This window comes from Natator depressus, chromosome 24, assembly GCF_965152275.1.
Source record: "Natator depressus isolate rNatDep1 chromosome 24, rNatDep2.hap1, whole genome shotgun sequence".
NCBI lineage: Eukaryota > Metazoa > Chordata > Testudines > Cheloniidae > Natator > Natator depressus.
This window is the reverse complement of record NC_134257.1, coordinates 19,292,871-19,309,380: the sequence shown is the minus strand read 5'-3', so window position 1 is coordinate 19,309,380 and position 16,510 is coordinate 19,292,871. Positions and strand designations below refer to the sequence as shown.

General features: G+C 54.1%; 2 pseudogenes; one reads left to right on the top strand and one right to left on the bottom strand.

Annotated features, from left to right (window-relative positions):
• Positions 1-9,124: 9,124 nt before the first annotated feature.
• LOC141977573 (putative G-protein coupled receptor 33) lies at positions 9,125-10,174 on the top strand (annotated as a pseudogene).
• Positions 10,175-14,744: 4,570 nt separating this feature from the next.
• LOC141977572 (putative G-protein coupled receptor 33) lies at positions 14,745-16,294 on the bottom strand (annotated as a pseudogene).
• Between the last annotated feature and the right edge of the window lie 216 nt (positions 16,295-16,510).

Sequence of the window (16,510 nt, the reverse complement as noted above, 5' to 3'; positions counted from 1 at the left end):
CTCCCGTCCCCAGGGCACATTCCCAGGTCAACACTCCCCCCTCCCTGCTGCGTCACATCGTCACATCTCTCCCCCCTTCGAGACTGAACTGAGCGGGGTCACTGTGACCAGTGACCTGGGGAAGTTCGGGGCCCCCTCTCCGGGACAGCGCATCCGCTATCAGGTTGGCACTTCCCTTCACATGGACCACGTCCATGTCGTAATCCTGCAGGAGCAGGCTCCACCTCAGGAGCTTGGCGTTGGCTCCTTTCATCTGGTGCAGCCAGGTCAGGGGAGAGTGGTCGGTGTAGACGGTGAAGTGTCGCCCGAAGAGATAGGGCTCTAGTTTCTTGAGGGCCCACACCATGGCCAGGCACTCCTTCTCGATGGCCGCGTAGTGTTGCTCCCGGGGTAGCAACTTCTTGCTCAGGTACACGATGGGGTGTCTCTCCCCCTTTTCATCCTCCTGCATTAACACCGCCCCCAGTCCCGTGTCGGAGGCGTCGGTGAACACCACAAAGGGCTTGTCAAAGTCTGGGTTTGCTAGAACTGGGCCACTGACCAGAGCCTCCTTCAGCGCCCGGAAAGCCTCCTGGCACTGCTCGGTCCAGACCACCTTGTCTGGCTTCCCCTTCTTGCATAGCTCAGTGATGGGGGTGGCTATGGCGCTAAAGTGGGGCACAAATCTTCGGTAGTATCCTGCCATCCCAATAAAGGCTTGGACCTGCTTTTTGGTGTGGGGAGCGGGCCAGTCTCTGATCACCTCCACCTTGGCCGGTTCCGGCTTTAGGCGGCCGCTCCCCACCCGATGGCCCAGGTAAGATACTTCAGCCATCCCCACCTTGCACTTCTCCGCTTTGACAGTCAGCCCAGCCCCCTGGAGTCGGTCCAGCACTTGTCTAACCTGGGACACGTGGTCCTCCCAGGTCTGGCTAAAGACACAGATGTCGTCAATATACGCCACGGCAAAACTCTCCATCCCCCTCAGGAGCTGGTCCACCAGGCGCTGGAAGGTGGCCGGCGCTCCCTTGAGGCCGAAAGGCAGGGTCAGAAACTCATAGAGCCCCAGAGGGGTGATAAAGGCCGATTTCAGCCGGGCATCTGCATCCAGCGGCACTTGCCAGTAGCCCTTTGTAAGGTCCATGGTGGTAAGGTACCGAGCTCCTCCCAGCTTGTCTAGGAGCTCGTCAGGCCTGGGCATGGGGTAGGCATCCGATACAGTGATGGCATTGAGCTTCCGATAGTCCACACAGAACCGGACTGACCCATCCTTTTTGGGGACCAGCACCACCGGCGAGGCCCAAGGGCTGGCCGATGGCTGGATCACCCCCAAAGCCAGCATGTCCCGGACCTCTCTTTCCAGGTCCTGAGCAGTTTTCCCTGTGACTCGGAAGGGGGAGCATCTTATCGGCGGGTGCGACCCTGTCTGCACCCGGTGGACAGTCAGATTAGTGCGTCCAGGCTGGTTGGAAAACAGCTGTCGGTACGGATGCAGCACCCCCCTGACCTCAGCTTGCTGGGCAGGGGTGAGCTGATCCGAGAGGGGGATTGTTTCCAGGGGGGAACCAGCTCTGGTCCCAGGGAATAGATCTACTAAAGGGTCATCTCCCTGCTCCTCCCACTGACCACACACAGCTAACACCACATTCCCCCTGGCATAATATGGCTTCATCATATTCACATGGTACACCCGGCGGTGGTGGGCCCGGTTCGACAGCTCCACCACATAGTTTACCTCATTGAGCTGCTTGACGACCTTGAACGGGCCCTCCCAGGCGGCCTGTAGTTTGTTCTTTCTCACGGGGATGAGAACCATCACCTGATCCCCGGTGGCGTAGGCACGGGCCCACGCCGTGCGGTCATACCAGGCCTTCTGCTTCCTCTGGGCTCTGGCCAGATTCTCCCTGGCCAGGCCCATGAGTTCAGCCAGTCTCTCTCGGAAGGTCAGGACATACTCCACCACTGACTCTCCATCGGGAGTGGCCTTCCCCTCCCACTCGTCTCTCATCAGGTCCAGGGGGCCCCTCACCCTCCTTCCATATAACAGTTCGAAAGGCGAAAATCCGGTAGACTCCTGGGGCACCTCCCTGTACGCGAACAGCAGGTGAGGTAAGTACTTGTCCCAATCCTGCGGGTGCTGGTTCATAAAGGTTTTCAGCATCATCTTTAGCGTCCCGTTAAACCTCTCCACCAGCCCATTGGACTGGGGGTGATACGCTGAGGCCCAGTCATGCCGGACCCCACATTTCTCCCACAAGCACCGGAGCAGGGCCGACATGAAGTTGGAGCCTTGGTCTGTCAAGACTTCCCTGGGGAACCCCACTCGGCTGAAAATGGTCAGGAGCGCATCTGCCACGGTGTCTGCTTCAATGGAAGCTAAGGGCACTGCCTCGGGGTAGCGGGTGGCGAAATCTACCACCACCAGAATGTATTTCTTCCCCGACCGGGTCGTCTTGCTGAGAGGCCCCACGATGTCCATGGCCACCTTCTGGAAAGGCTCCTCTATGATGGGCAAAGGTCTCAACGCCGCTTTCCCCTTGTCCCGGGCCTTCCCCACCCTCTGACAGGGGTCACAGGATCGGCAATACTGCCGGACGGTGGTAAAGACCCCGGGCCAGTAAAAGTTCTGTAGCAACCTCTGCCGGGTGCGCCGGATTCCCTGGTGCCCTGCGAGGGGGATGTCATGGGCCAGGGACAGGAGCTTGCGGCGGTACTTCTGGGGGACCACCAGCTGCCTCCTGATCCCACAGGACTCCCCTTCCCCTGGGGGAGCCCATTCTCGGTACAGGAACCCCTTCTCCCACAGGAACCTCTCCTGGCAGCCTCTCCTCACGGTCCGTCCCTCACTGAGGTCGGCCAGGTCCCTGAGCTTCTGCAAGGAGGGATCTTTCCTCAACTCGGCCTGGAACTCAGCGGCTGGGGAAGGGATGGGGCCCGGTTCCCCCTCCGTGGCCAGGTCTGAGGCCGCAGCCTCTCTGAGCCGTGCCCCTCGGCGCTCCCTCCCCACCCGAGTAGGGTCTCGCGCCTCCAGTGTGGTACCCTCCCCAGGGTCAGGTCGCAGTGCCCCTCGCCGGCTCTGGCTACGGGTCACAACCAGGGCGGTCTGGGGGTCGCTTGGCCAGTCCTCTAGGTCTCTCCCCATCAAAACTTCAGTGGGCAAATGGTGGTGTACCCCCACATCCTTGGGGCCCTCCTTGGTCCCCCATTTCAGGTGTACCCTTGCCACGGGCACCTTAAATGGGGTCCCGCCCACCCCCGTCAGGGTCAGGTAGGTGTTGGGCACCACCCGATCTGGGGCCACCACCTCGGGCCGGGCCAGCGTCACCTCCGCGCCCATATCCCAGTATCCATTGACCTTCCTCCCATCCACCTCCAGGGGAACAAGGCACTCTCTCCGGAGGGACAGCCCCGCACCCACCCTGTAAACCGAGCACCCTGAGTCCAGAGCCTCCAGCCCTCTGGCGGGGCTGGCTGGGGGTACTCTTCCCTCCTGAGCAGGTGGCAAACTGGTAGCCCCCCTTTCCTGGGTCGCCTGCCCCTCGTCCAGCTGAGTCCCTACCCAGTTAACCCTGGGTAGGTTGGGTCTGCTCAGTTTGTCCCTGAGCCCGGGGCACTGGGCCCGTACGTGGCCTCTCTGGCCACAGTGATAGCAGCTCAGGTCACGTTGGTCCCCTCGAACGGGTCGGAGGGGCCCGACGCCAGGCATTCCCCTTTGGAGGGGGTTCTCCCTATTTCCCCGCTGGGAGGCCCCATGGTGACTCTCTCTCTGCATCGGGGGGGGCCTGTTCTTTTGGGACTCCTCCCGGCTACCCCCTGACCGACTGTTCACAAACTCGTCGGCCAGCTGCCCTGCATGCTGGGGGTTCGCGAGCTTTTTGTCCACCAGCCACAGCCTCAGGTCGGAAGGGCACTGTTCATACAGCTGCTCCAGTACGATTAGGTCAAGCAGGTCCTCTTTAGTTTGGGCCCCCGCTGTCCACTTGCGGGCATATCCCTGCATCCTGTTGACCAGTTGTAGGTAGGTGACCTCAGGCGTTTTACGCTGACTCCGGAACCTTCTCCGGTACATCTCGGGGGTCAGCCCAAACTCACGGAGCAGGGCCTGTTTGAACAGTTCATAGTCCCCTGCCTCTGCCCCTGTCATCCGGCTGTAGACCTCCACGGCTTTGGGGTCCAGTAAGGGGGTGAGGAACTGGAGCCTGTCTGCAGGGTCAACCCTGTGCAGCTCGCAGGCATTCTCAAAGGCCGTCAGGAAGCTATCTATGTCCTCCCCCTCCTTCCGCTGGGCCAGGAAGCACTTATCAAAGCTCCTTGCAGTCTTGGGTCCCCCCTCACTCACCGCAGCCGGGGCCCCACTGCTCCTCAGCCTGGCCAGCTCCAGTTCATGCTGTCTTTGTTTCTCCTTCTCCTGCTGCTCATGTTGACGTTCCCTCTCCTTCTCCTGACGCTCCCTCTCCTTCTCCTGACGTTCCCTCTCCTTCTCCTGACGCTCCCTCTCCTTCTCCTCCTGCTCATGTTGACGTTGTTTCTCCTTCTCCTCCTGCTCATGTTGACGTTGTTTCTCCTCATGTTGACGTTGTTTTTCATGATCCTCCAGCTCCCTCATTTTCCTCTCCCTCTCCCATTCCAGCCGCATCCGCTCCAGGGATGGGGAGCTCCGCTGGGAGGATCCCCTGCTGGCTGCTGGGGTCAGGGGGCCCTCGGTATTCGCTGGGCTTCCCACAACCCCTCCCCCAGGCATAGGTAGGAAGGGTCTCGGGGTGTCCTGGGCAGCAGTCTGACCCCTCCCAGCCTGGTCAGGCCCCAGGGCCCACGCTGCGTCCGCCGGGCGGCTTCCCTCAGGGACAGGGATCGGGTCATCCAAGCGATCCCTCTCCTCCAGCTGGGCAATCAGCAGTTCCTTGGTGGACCTCCCGACGCGCAGCCCCCTCTGCCTGCACAGCTCCACCAGGTCGCTCTTAAGGCGTTTGGCGTACATCTCCCGGCTGGCCACTCGCAGGCCGGGCAGCTGTCCACGGTTTCCAGGAAAAGCCCCTAGTGTGCCAGTCCTTCTTGAGGTCACCACCTCTTTGCCAGGGTCGAGCTGCAGACTCCTCCACCCCTGGGACCGCTCGCTGCAATCCCCCGGGGGACCCTGTTACTGCAAAAGTCCTTCTCTCTGGTCACACACTCCCAGGGGTTAACCGCCCCCTGAAACCGTCTCTCTCTGAATCTTCAGCACGCCTGGTCCCCGTCAATCCCCCTTCGTTTTACTGTTCCCCAGTCACTTACTGCAGGAAGCGCCGTTCACGGGGTGCAGTAGATCCCACCGCTGCCACCAGTTGTCACGGAGTGTGGGGGAGTCCAGGCCCTGCACCCCTCTTCCTGGGATTCACTGAGACTCCCAGCCAGCCAGTAAAACAGAAGGTTTATTGGACAACAGGAACACAGTCCAAAACAGAGCTTGTGGGTACACCCAGGACCCCTCAGTGAAGTCCTTCTGGGGGAGCAGGGAGCTTAGACCCCAGCCCTGGGGTTCCCTGTGTTCCTCCACCCAGCCCCAAACTGAAACTAAACCCACCGAGCAGGTTCCCTGCTGCAGCCTCCATCCACATTCCTGGGCAGAGGTGTCACCTCCCCCTCCCCCTCCTGGCTCAGGTGACAGGCTCTCAGGTCTCCCGTCCCCAGGGCACATTCCCAGGTCAACACTCCCCCCTCCCTGCTGCGTCACATCGTCACACCCCCTTAGTCGTCTCTGTGCCAAGCTGAACGGCCCTAATGGTTTTAGTCTCGCCTCATATGGAAGCTGCTCCATGCCCTGAGATTAGGTGAGAAATATCCCGAGTGGGGAAGTTAGGCAGCAGAGGCCGGGAGCTACACAGCCCCGGAGAACGTCAGTTCAGCCTCCAACGGGGGTGCAAACGCTTTGGGACCGGCCGAAGGAGCCACGGTAGGAAAGAGACGTGCTGGACCCAGGGACCCAGTCTTGAAGTAGCGGAGCCGTGGGGGTCTCCCATGGCAGCCGGGGCCTGGCTATAAGAAGGGGATGTTCCCAGAGAGCCTGCATCACGGCCAGACGCACGGGGTCACCCCAGTTCTCCGTTTCAGTCTGCCTTGTAGCAGCTCTGCGGTTAATCAGATCCTTCTGTGTGTCGTCCAGCCATCTCGCTTTGGGTCTTCCAGCCGCCTCTGACCGCAGGGTGTTAAAACACTCTGTTTTCTGGATCGTCTTCTGATGTCCCCCGGCCAAACCGGCTAAGCCTGGACTCCCTCTACTTCATTGGTGCCAGCTTCCTACTTCCCACATTCATTTCCAACACAGCCCTTCCTTGGCTCTCCAAGCAACCATCTCAGCGTTCTGATTTCCACTCTGTTCAGATCTGCTCTGTCTTTTCCTCAATCCCCAGCAGCCAGAGCCGGACAAAAAGGACGGCCTCATTACCGGCTTGTTGGCTTTTACTTTCAGTTTGCCGAGCGGGCATTCTCCTCGCGCGGAAACATATGTGTGTATAAGCCAGCGGGTGCCTTCAGCCCCCTCTTGTGGGTGCATCATGGTAGAGGTTTATGAATCTGGGGCTGCATTATTGCTCTGGAGCCAGACTGTTTAGCTCAGGTTTGGGTTTATTGATCCCATGTTTTGTGAGGGCTTCACAGTCTCTTTCACGGGAGCTTCCTCTTCCGACCGCGTCATGGCAGCTTGCATGAGTTCATGGAACTTCTGACCGGGCTCTTCTTTTAAGCCTCCTGCTCATGTCACAGCAGAGGGAATCACCCATGCGCCTGGACAGTTTCCCCGGGACTCCTGCTTTCTCTCAGAGAACTCCTTTAGTCTGGGCCCAGTAGGTACCTTGTCTCCACACACTTCTAGGAGGAGTTCAAATGCCTTTTCCACATCTTTTTTTTGCCGTTGCCATGACCTTCACTGTGGCCTTGGCCTGGCCCTGGAGGTGATCCTCTACAAAGTCAACATGATCATCTTCAGGTCCTCTTAGCAGGCGCATCGCCGCTTTCACAGACTGGATCCACTCCTCCACCATAACACCTGGTCTAATCAGGAACCCACTGAATTCTTTGACATCTGCTGCTGTGGGACATAAATAGCAGAAGCTTTCATAGCTTCTCCTGTCTGTGGGTGTCTTATTCTCTTAGCTAGTGACAAATCTTCTCTCTGCTCGGGTCTAGCTTTTCGTAATGCCTCAGCCTGGTCTGATAATTTACGCTGAAGTTCAGCAAATTGGGCCCATGGTTCTTCAAGTCCAGCCATGACAGGGCTCCTGATCAGATCCAACCAGTAAAGCAGTGGGGTGGATCCTACAGATGGGATCCTGTTTGTGATGCAAATTATACAAGCGGGGGAATGGTCCCGCTCTTATGGGGGACTTTCCTGGCTTCTGCAGCATCTCAGTGGAATTGGACAGTGACAGGATCTGAATCCTCGCTCCCACTCCCTTCAGCTGGAGCCCGGCCTGCCCTCGAGGGCTCCCCGTCCTCCCTCCCACACGACAGAGTCCTCGTAACCCCGACAAGGATCCCTGGGAGAGCGGCCGAACGTGCAGTGGGGAGAGGTGCAGGGAGAGAAGGAGAGAGTCCCTCTCCGCAGACCACTCTGGGATGCCACTTGACCCTCCATGTCTCCTCTATGCATAGGCTCTGAGCCGTCTCTGGGATGCAAGGAAAGTTCACCGTCTGTCCCTCACCCGTCCCAAGCCCAGCTATGCTGCGGTGACACCGCGGGTCGGACACTTGCTCTGGCGGTGCCCACACGCCCTCAGGCGCTGGGGGCAGGAACCTTCTCCCCAGCATCACCCCCCTGTCGGGGTCCTGACCCCCCTACAATCCTGGCCTGCCAGGCCTCCTGTCCCTGCCCAGGGCCCTCTGGTGTAGCTCAGCCCTGGCTCCCCATTGGCCTGGCTGCTCTCCACTACTCCAGCTGCTGGCTTTGGCCTGCTCCAGCTCCCAGCTCTGGGCCCTCTGGACACCTGGGTGTCAGTGGGGTTAGCCCAATAAACTCCCTGCCACTGGGTAGCACTGGGGTTAACCTGGAGCATTCAACAGACAGAAGTAGGAGGTGAGATCTCTGACATGGGTGAATTTTTCTCCGCTTTTCACATTTAATCTGATGAGATGTTTCCCACTTATGAAGCTCTAAGACAACGGACCCCCACATCCCTCCCACAGCTCAGGAGTTCTGACCCCCATCCCTGCACCCCATTCTAAGAGCCGAGGATAGAAACCAGGAGTCCCAGCTCCCACCCGCCCTTCTCTAACCATTAGGCCATTCTGCAGAGGAGAAAGAACTCCAATCTAACAAGGCCATGGGGGGCACTGTCCAGGTAGAGGTAAGAACCCTGAGGTTCTAGACCCAGTTGGGAATCTAGAACCCATAGACTTTGAGTTTGAACACATTGAGAGGCTTACAAGAAGTGAGATTCCAGAGCCAGCCAGTGATGCAGAATCCGAGAGAGTCATTTAGGGTAGAATACATTGTGCAGGGCTGGCAGCAAGGCCAGGGGGTAGAGAAGTAGGTCAGTGGCTTGAGGCTTCCTGTGTTATAATGAGGATGAGAAGGACCCTGCCCACTCTCACAAGTCAGAGTGTAGCATGAATTCCTGTGACAGGCAGATGAGCACAGAAGGTTGGGAGTGGGGCGGCTTTTTCCAGCTTGTAGCAGTGACTTCCACCATCACCAGCTCCTGCATGCGAGGAGTCAACAGCACCGATCCCTGCCTCCCTGAGCCAGCTAGTCCCTGCCCTGGAGACAGGTTGGAGCTGGCGATTGCTAGGGAGGAAAGGCCCTGTGTCCTATTCCCCACCCCTCTGAGCCAGCCCGTCATCAAGATCACAGCAATGTGGTATTCTCAGCTTCGCTGTGTATTTGACCTACCAGATTGCCCCCTTTCGCCACTCCTCCCCAGTCTGCTATCCCTCTTTTCCTCCTCTGTGGCCCATAGTTCTGCCTTGTAGCAGGGAGTTCCACCGGCTATAGCCCAGTTGCTGAGAATACCCAGCCTGGATATTTGGAGGACCAGAGCGTACCGAACTATGTCCTGTCCAATAGTGTGTTCCTAACCCCCTCTGTTATTTCTTCACTCCTCCTCTTCCACTGTCCCATTTCCTGTCTATTGTCATCCCTTCCAACCCCTCTTCTGTCTCTCCCCAGGGTACCATGGACACGACTCTCCCACCAATCACTGGGAAAAATTCCAGCCAGACCCCAGCAGCTGTGAGCTCTGCTCATCTGGCCTCTGCAGTGTTGCTCTTCGCCACCTTCCTGGTGGGTGTGGTGGGGAACGGGCTGTACATGTAGGTGCTGGGACTGAAGATGAAGAAGACAGTGACCATGCTCTGGTTCCTCTCCCTGGTCTCCTCTCACCTCCTTCTCACCCTACTGATCCCCTTCTTCATCGTCTCCCTCCTCATGGGTTTACACTGGGTCTTCGGCACAGCCATGTGCAAGATCCTCAATACCTGCATCTCTCTGGGCATGTTCTCCTCTGTCTTCATTCTCACACTCATCAGCCTGGACCGCTACACCCTCACTCACCACCCCATCTGGTGCCGGAATCACCGCACCGTGCCCCGGGCTGGGAAGCTGGTTGTGGGCGTGTGGCTGGCCTCCTTCCGTATCAGTACTCCCTACCTGGCTTTCCGGGAGACCCGGGTGTTGGACGGGGGCAGAATCATCTGCATGAACAATTACACCCTCTCCAGAGACTGGAATGGAGCCGAGCCACAGGGGCTGGGGAGACGGGTCCACGTGGCTGTCTTCACAGTCCGGTTCCTGCTGGGCTTCCTGCTGCCCTTCTGCACCATCACGGGATGCTATGTCCATGTTGGGCTGAAGATGAAGGAGAAGAAGCTGACGTGGGCTGGGAAGCCCTTCATAGTCATGGTGGCCGCTATGCTTTCCTTCTTTCTTGGCTGGCTGCCCTACCACCTCTACCACGGCTTGAAGCTCTACAAGAAGGAGGTGCCAGAGTCAGCGACGGGCACCCTCTTGGTCATTTACACCCTCACGTCCTGCTTCAATGCCTGCTTCACCCCCATCCTCTATCTCTTTGTGGGAGAGAAGTTCTGGCAGGTCTTCAGGACATCTTTTCTCACTCTGGTCAAAGCGGCTTTTGTCGACAATCTCAGCAGCAGTGCCTCCGAGTCTAGTGGAAGATACGAGAACGCAAAACAGGTGTCAAGGTTCCTTCCCCACTCTGAACTCTAGGGTACAGATGTGGAGACCTGCATGAAAACCTCCTAAGCTTACTTTTACCAACTTAGGTTAAAACTTCCCTAAGGTACAAACTATTTTACCTTTTGCTCTTGGACTTTCGCTGCCACCACCAAACGTGTAACCAGTATTATTATTATTAGGAAAGAGTCCGTTTGGAAACATCTTTCCCCCCCAAAAAATCCTTCCAAACATTACCCCCCCTTTCTGGGGAAGGTTTGATAAAAATCCTCACCAATTTGCATAGGTGAACACAGACCCAAACCCTTGAATCTTAAGAACAATGAAAAAATATTCAGTTTCTTAAAAGAAGAATTTTAATAGAAGAAAAAGTAAAAAAGAATCAATGGTAAAAAAGAATCACCTCTGTAAAATCAGGATGGTAAATACCTTCCAGGGTAATTAGATTCAAAACATAGAGAATCCTTCTAGGCAAAACCTTAAGTTACAAAAAGACACAAAAACAGGAATATCCATTCCATTCAGCACAGCTTATTTTCTCAGCCATTTAAAGAAAACAGAATCTAACGCATATCTAGCTAGATTACTTACTAAGTTCTAAGACTCCATTCTTGTTCTGTCCCCGGCAAAAGCATCACACAGACAGAGAGAGGCTTTGTTTCTCCATCCCCCCATCTTTTGAAAGTATCTTGTCTCCTCATTGGTCATTGTGGTCAGGTGCCAGCGAGGTTATCCTAGCTTCTTAACCCTTTACAGGTGAAAGGGTTTTTCCTCTGGCCAGGAGGGATTTTAAAGGTGTTTACCCTTCCCTTTATATTTATGACAACAGGTTATGGCCTGAAGATGCCCAGCCTTAGGGAGAGTTGAAAATTTGGCATCCCATTTGTTTCTAGATTCCTGATCGTTCTAAATCCTAATGGGTTCCAGGTATCTCACTGTTCAAACACCCTGCAGTGTCCCTGGATTCTAGATTCCCTGCTCTCTCCAGCACTCCATACATTCTAGGTCCCTCAATTTTTTCAAACTCAATGGGTCATCAATGGCACTTTTGTAGTGGTAATCAGGGTGGCTCATTTCAAACAGTTAACAAGAAGGTGTGAGGAACAGTAGGGGCAAATTAGCATGGGGAAATTAGTTTTTTGGGTTTTTTTAGTTCTTGTAGTGACTCATCCACTCCCAGTCTTTATTCAGGCCTAGTGTGATGGTGTCCAGTTTGCAAATTAATTCCAGTTCTGCAGTTTCTCGTTGAAGTCTTTTTTTGAAGTTTTTTTGTTGAAGGATTGCCACTTTTAAATCTCTTATTGAGTGTCCAGGGAGGCTTGCTGGTTTTTGAATGTTAGACTTCTTGACATGTGATTTGTGTCCATTTATTCTTTTGCATAGAGACTGTCTGGTTTGGCCAATGTACATGGCAGAGGGGCATTGCTGGCACATGATGGCATATATCACATTGGTAGATGTGCAGATGTTCACCATCACATTAGGCCTGAATAAAGACTGGGAGTGGATGAGTCACTACAAGAAATATATCTTCCCATTTTCTTTTACACTCCCTGCACCAGGTGAAGTGGGTTTTAGCCCACGAAAGCTTATGCCCAAATATATTTGTTAGTCTTTCAGGTGCCACAAGTACTCCTCGTTGTTTTTGCTAATACAGACTAACACGGCTACCACTCTGAAACCTATATTATAGAAGAGTCTGTATATTACAATAGCGGCATCTAGCTCTTCTCCAGTACTTCTACTCAGTAGATCTCAAAGAACTTTAGCAAGGAGATCAGTAGCACTCTTCCAGTTTTTACAAATGGGGAAACTGAGACACAGAGTGGGGAAGTTTCTTGGCCAAGGTCACCCAGTAGAACCTTCGGTCCATCCAGGGGCACAACTGGGAGGAAACCCATCCTGCTGTGTCCCACCCCAGGTCTCTATCCATGCATCTCCTTAGATTGTGAGCTCTGGGGGACAGGGACTGTCTTTTTGCTCTGTGATTGTAAAGCGACTAGCACAGTGGGGTCCTGGGCCAGAACTGGGGCTCCCAGCGGTACCGAAATAAAAAATAATAATAAATAATCATTCCCAGGCCTTCCTTGAACTACATAAATTCTGTGAGTTTTGTGGGGCAACTCAGACATAATTTACAAACACCACGTGACACGCTCACTGGGATATTTCGTGTGGGGAATCTCTGGCTTAGCTTAACAGCAGCCGGTAAGGAGAGCAAGCCAGCAGAACGAAGAGCGGCTCCAAAGAAACCCCCTGCCCGTGAACATTCAGGGTGGTGAAGAGGTAACGTCCAAGCTAGTAACTGAGGTGCTGTATGGAATGTGGGTGATCACTTCCAATATTATGGATACCGATATTACAAATGTGCATGAATCAGACCACAGATGCCATGGAAGGTATCAGTGGAAAAGGAATGATTTGCTAAATATGGTAAGCTTGTTTATATGTATGTGTCATCTTTGAATTATGAGTTATAAATATGTGTGGTATATTGATAGCTCCAACTCGTGCTGTGTGTCTCGGTGTAACCCCCAGACATTGGCATTAGCACCGGCTAGTCTGTTCGATCCGCTGTACGGTAAACACATTGAGAGAAGCCGGGGCTACGCCTCTGAGTCAGCAGGACTTGTAGGAACATGCCTGTGGGCAGGGGACTCCAAGAGCTTCTCCATACCCCCAGGCTGGGAACTTGTGTTTGGGACAGAGGATGTACCCAGGATATAAGAAGGCAGCTGCATCTTCTCCATTTTCTCTTCAATCCTGCTTCCGACCTCTGGAGTAACTTCTCTGCAAACTGCAGCTCTGAACAAAGGACTGAATGACCCATCCAAGCTTTGGTTGTGTTCCAGAGGGACTTGACAAGCAAGGAAACTCACCAATGCCTTATAGAGGTATAAAAGAAAGAATCAAAATCACTGTCTGCCGGTGTAAGGGCCTTTTCTCCCTGTGACAGTCTGAGGCCCTGTTCTTAGGCTAAGCAGCAGGGGCAGCCCCAAGCTGGGAAGCGACCGGTCACCTCCTCACATCCCAAACTAGTCAAGCTGGGGCTGTTTGGAAGGTGATCCGATCTATCACCTCCAGAGAAAGGGAAGAGCCTAGAAGATGCAAAGGAAATTTAGGTTGATAGTTTTCTGTCTGGTAAGAACTCACTTATCAACAGACACAGCGAGGAAACCCTTATGTCTTTCGAGATGTAGTTGTGAAATCCTCACTTCTGTATTGTTTTGTCATTATAGTTCCCACTTTGCTGTTGTTTATTTGCACGGTCTCTGTCTGGTTCTGTGATTGTTTCTGTCTGCTGTATAATTAATTTTGCTGGGTGTAAACTAATTAAGGTGGTGGGATATAAATGGTTAGCTAATTATGTTACCATATGTTAGGATTGGTTCGTTAAATTTCAGTAGAATGATTGGTTAAGGTATAACTAAGAATATTACTAAATAAATTAGGGGCAAACAGGAAGTAAGTTGGGATTCGAAAATAAGGGAAAAGGAACTTGGATTTAAGCTTGTTGGAAGTTCACCCCAATAAACATCGAATTGTTTGCACCTTCGGACTTCGGGTATTGTTGCTCTCTGTTCATGAGAGAAGGACCAGGGAAGTGGGAGAGTGAAGGAATAAGCTCTCTAACAATGATTATTACTTACTATATTTTATTTCAGGTAGTTCTGGAAGCCCCAGTCCCGGCCCCAGGCCCTGTTGTGCAAGGTTCTGTACAAACACAGAGCAAAAAGGGAGTCCCTTCACAAGAGAGCTCACTGTCTAGGGAGGCAGGGTAGATCGCGACCAGGGCTGGGTCTCAGGAGACCTTGGTACTATTCCTGGCTCTGCCACTGGCCATCTGGGTGATTTTGGCCCAGTCACTTCCACACTCCGTGCCTCATTTTCCCCATTTATAATAACCAGGAGACTGCTACTGACCTCCTTGGTAAAATACTTTGAGATCTACTGAGGACAGGCACTAGAGAAGAGCTAGATAATGCTATTATAATACACAGATTCTCCTATAATACACTACGCCAAATGGATTTTAAACCATTAGGAAATCTAGAACCCCGATGAGATTTTTAGATCCAGCAAAGAATCTGGAACCTCTTGGATTCTATATGGTTTGAAAACTCTCTAAAATCCACTTGGGTCCTAGAACAAGTCATGAATCCGGAACTCACAGACCCTACTGAGTGTGAACACACTGACAGACATAAAACAAAGATTCTAGAGCCAGCCGCTGATGCAGATCCCATGAGAATCAGTTAGGTACGAACACATTGAGAGACCTAAAACAAAGGAGATTCTGGAACCAGCTAGTGATCTGGAAACCCTGAACACACACTGAGTTTCATAACATAGAAAGACCAAGAACAAATGAGGTTCTAGAGGTGGACAATAATCTAGATTCTTTAAAGACCTATTGATGTTGAAAAGATTGAGAGACCTAGAACACATGGGATTCTGCAGATGACAAGGAACCTGGAATCCCAAGGACACTGCTCGGTTTAAAAATATTGAAATACCGGGAACCCATCACGTTTTAGTTCAATCAGGGATGAAGGAACAGGTGGGATGACAAGTTTCCAATGTTCTCTTACTCCAGGCACTTTCAGTCCATCTCCAGTTCTGGTCCCTCATCTTCTGTCCCTTGTTTCCCACTGGGCTCAGGTGCTTCGCTGCCAAGATCATCAATGAAAGCTGCCTTGACCAGAGTCATGAGGGACATCCTGAGCACCTGCCAGAACATCTCCCCCACAAAGATGTAGAGGACGGGGATACAGCAAGTGTTGAAACATGTCAGGAGGGTGTAAATAAGCAGGAAGGTGCTCGTGAATGACACCAGCAATGCATTCTCGTAGAGCAGCAGGCCGTGGCAGAGGTGGTAGGGCAGCCAGCAGACGAAGGATGACACCACGGCAGTTACCATGACTTTGAAAGGCTTCCTGCTCTGCGCCAGCCCCCTCTTCTTCATCTACAGCCCCGTCCAGCCATGGCATCCCACGTTTGTGCAGAGGGGCAGCAGGAAGCCTATCAGGAACTGCACCCTGAACAGAACAAGATGGAGACGTGTCCTCCAGGCCTGGTCTCGGCTCTGTCCCCCTCTCCAGAGAAGGTGTAACTATTCGTGCAGACAACCCTGATCCCTCCATCTCCAGGAGCTCCCGGAAACCCAGTTAGGGAGCACTGAGGGTGAAGGAGACCAGTTGCGAACAGCTTCCTGACCTGGGCCACGGTGGGGTGATGCTGGGACCCAACAGAGCGGCAGGGGAGAGTGCAGTGGTCCAGGCTGGTGAGGGTGAGGAGGAAGATGCTGAGAACATGCACAAGGAGAGGCAGCCGTTGAGTTCATACATGGCCATGCCGAAGACCCAGTGGAAACCCAGGCAGAGGTAGACGCGAACAGAGTTATAAAGCAGGACGTGAGCAGGTAGGTGAGCACCAGATGGAAGGAGAAGAGGGAGGTCACCATCATCCTCAACCTCAGCTCCGGAACTCACAGGCAGAGCCCACAGCCTGCCACCCGGACCAGGGGGTGCCACATGGAGTTGCAACTTGACTTCCCTTCCCGACCAGCTGGGGGTTGCTCCCATTGGCTGCTGGGCTAGCTGGGAAGGTGGAGGAGTAGTGAGGGGCTGGGCTGCCTGGGAAGGCGGAGGTGCTGTACAGGGCTGGGAAGGCAGAGGGGCTGTGAGACCCTAAGGAGGTGTGGGAAGAACACAAAGGCGATTGGAGAAGAGGGAGAGAGAGACAGAAGTGTTCCCTGATCTTTCATACTGGACCCTATCCCCTCCCGGAGCCATGGATAGAACCCCAGAGTCCTGGCTCCCACCCCACTCTCCCCGTTCCAGCTCACTAGATCCCACTCTTCACCCAGAACTGGGGATAGAACCCAGGAGTCCTGGCTCCCAGTCTCCCACTCTAACTACTAGATCCCACTCCCCTCAGAATTCAATCTTGGTCTTGTGTATCATGCTTTTGGGGGATGCTTTCCCAGTAACGTTGGGTTCCCGTTGGGGGGGTCTCAGGGTCCCAGCTCCGAGGATGTGGCCTGTGTATCGAACACCCCTGGGGGGGCTGGGTGTGACTGAGATTTAATCTAGAACAGGAAGGGGCAGCATTTCACAGGAGTTGTCTCACCCAGGGACGTACCCACAACATGCAGATAACACAGGACCCCTCATGAATATTGACCTGCTCTAACCACTAGACCCCACCCCCATCCAAGAACTGAGGACAGAACCCAGGAGTCCGATCTCCTAGTGCCCCCAGCCCCCACTCCAAACCACTAGACCCCCCCACTCCTCGGCTGGGAGTTGCATCATTTGTGACTCACCGTTTGTTCTGAGCTAAAGCGGCTGGGTTATCTCTGGATCG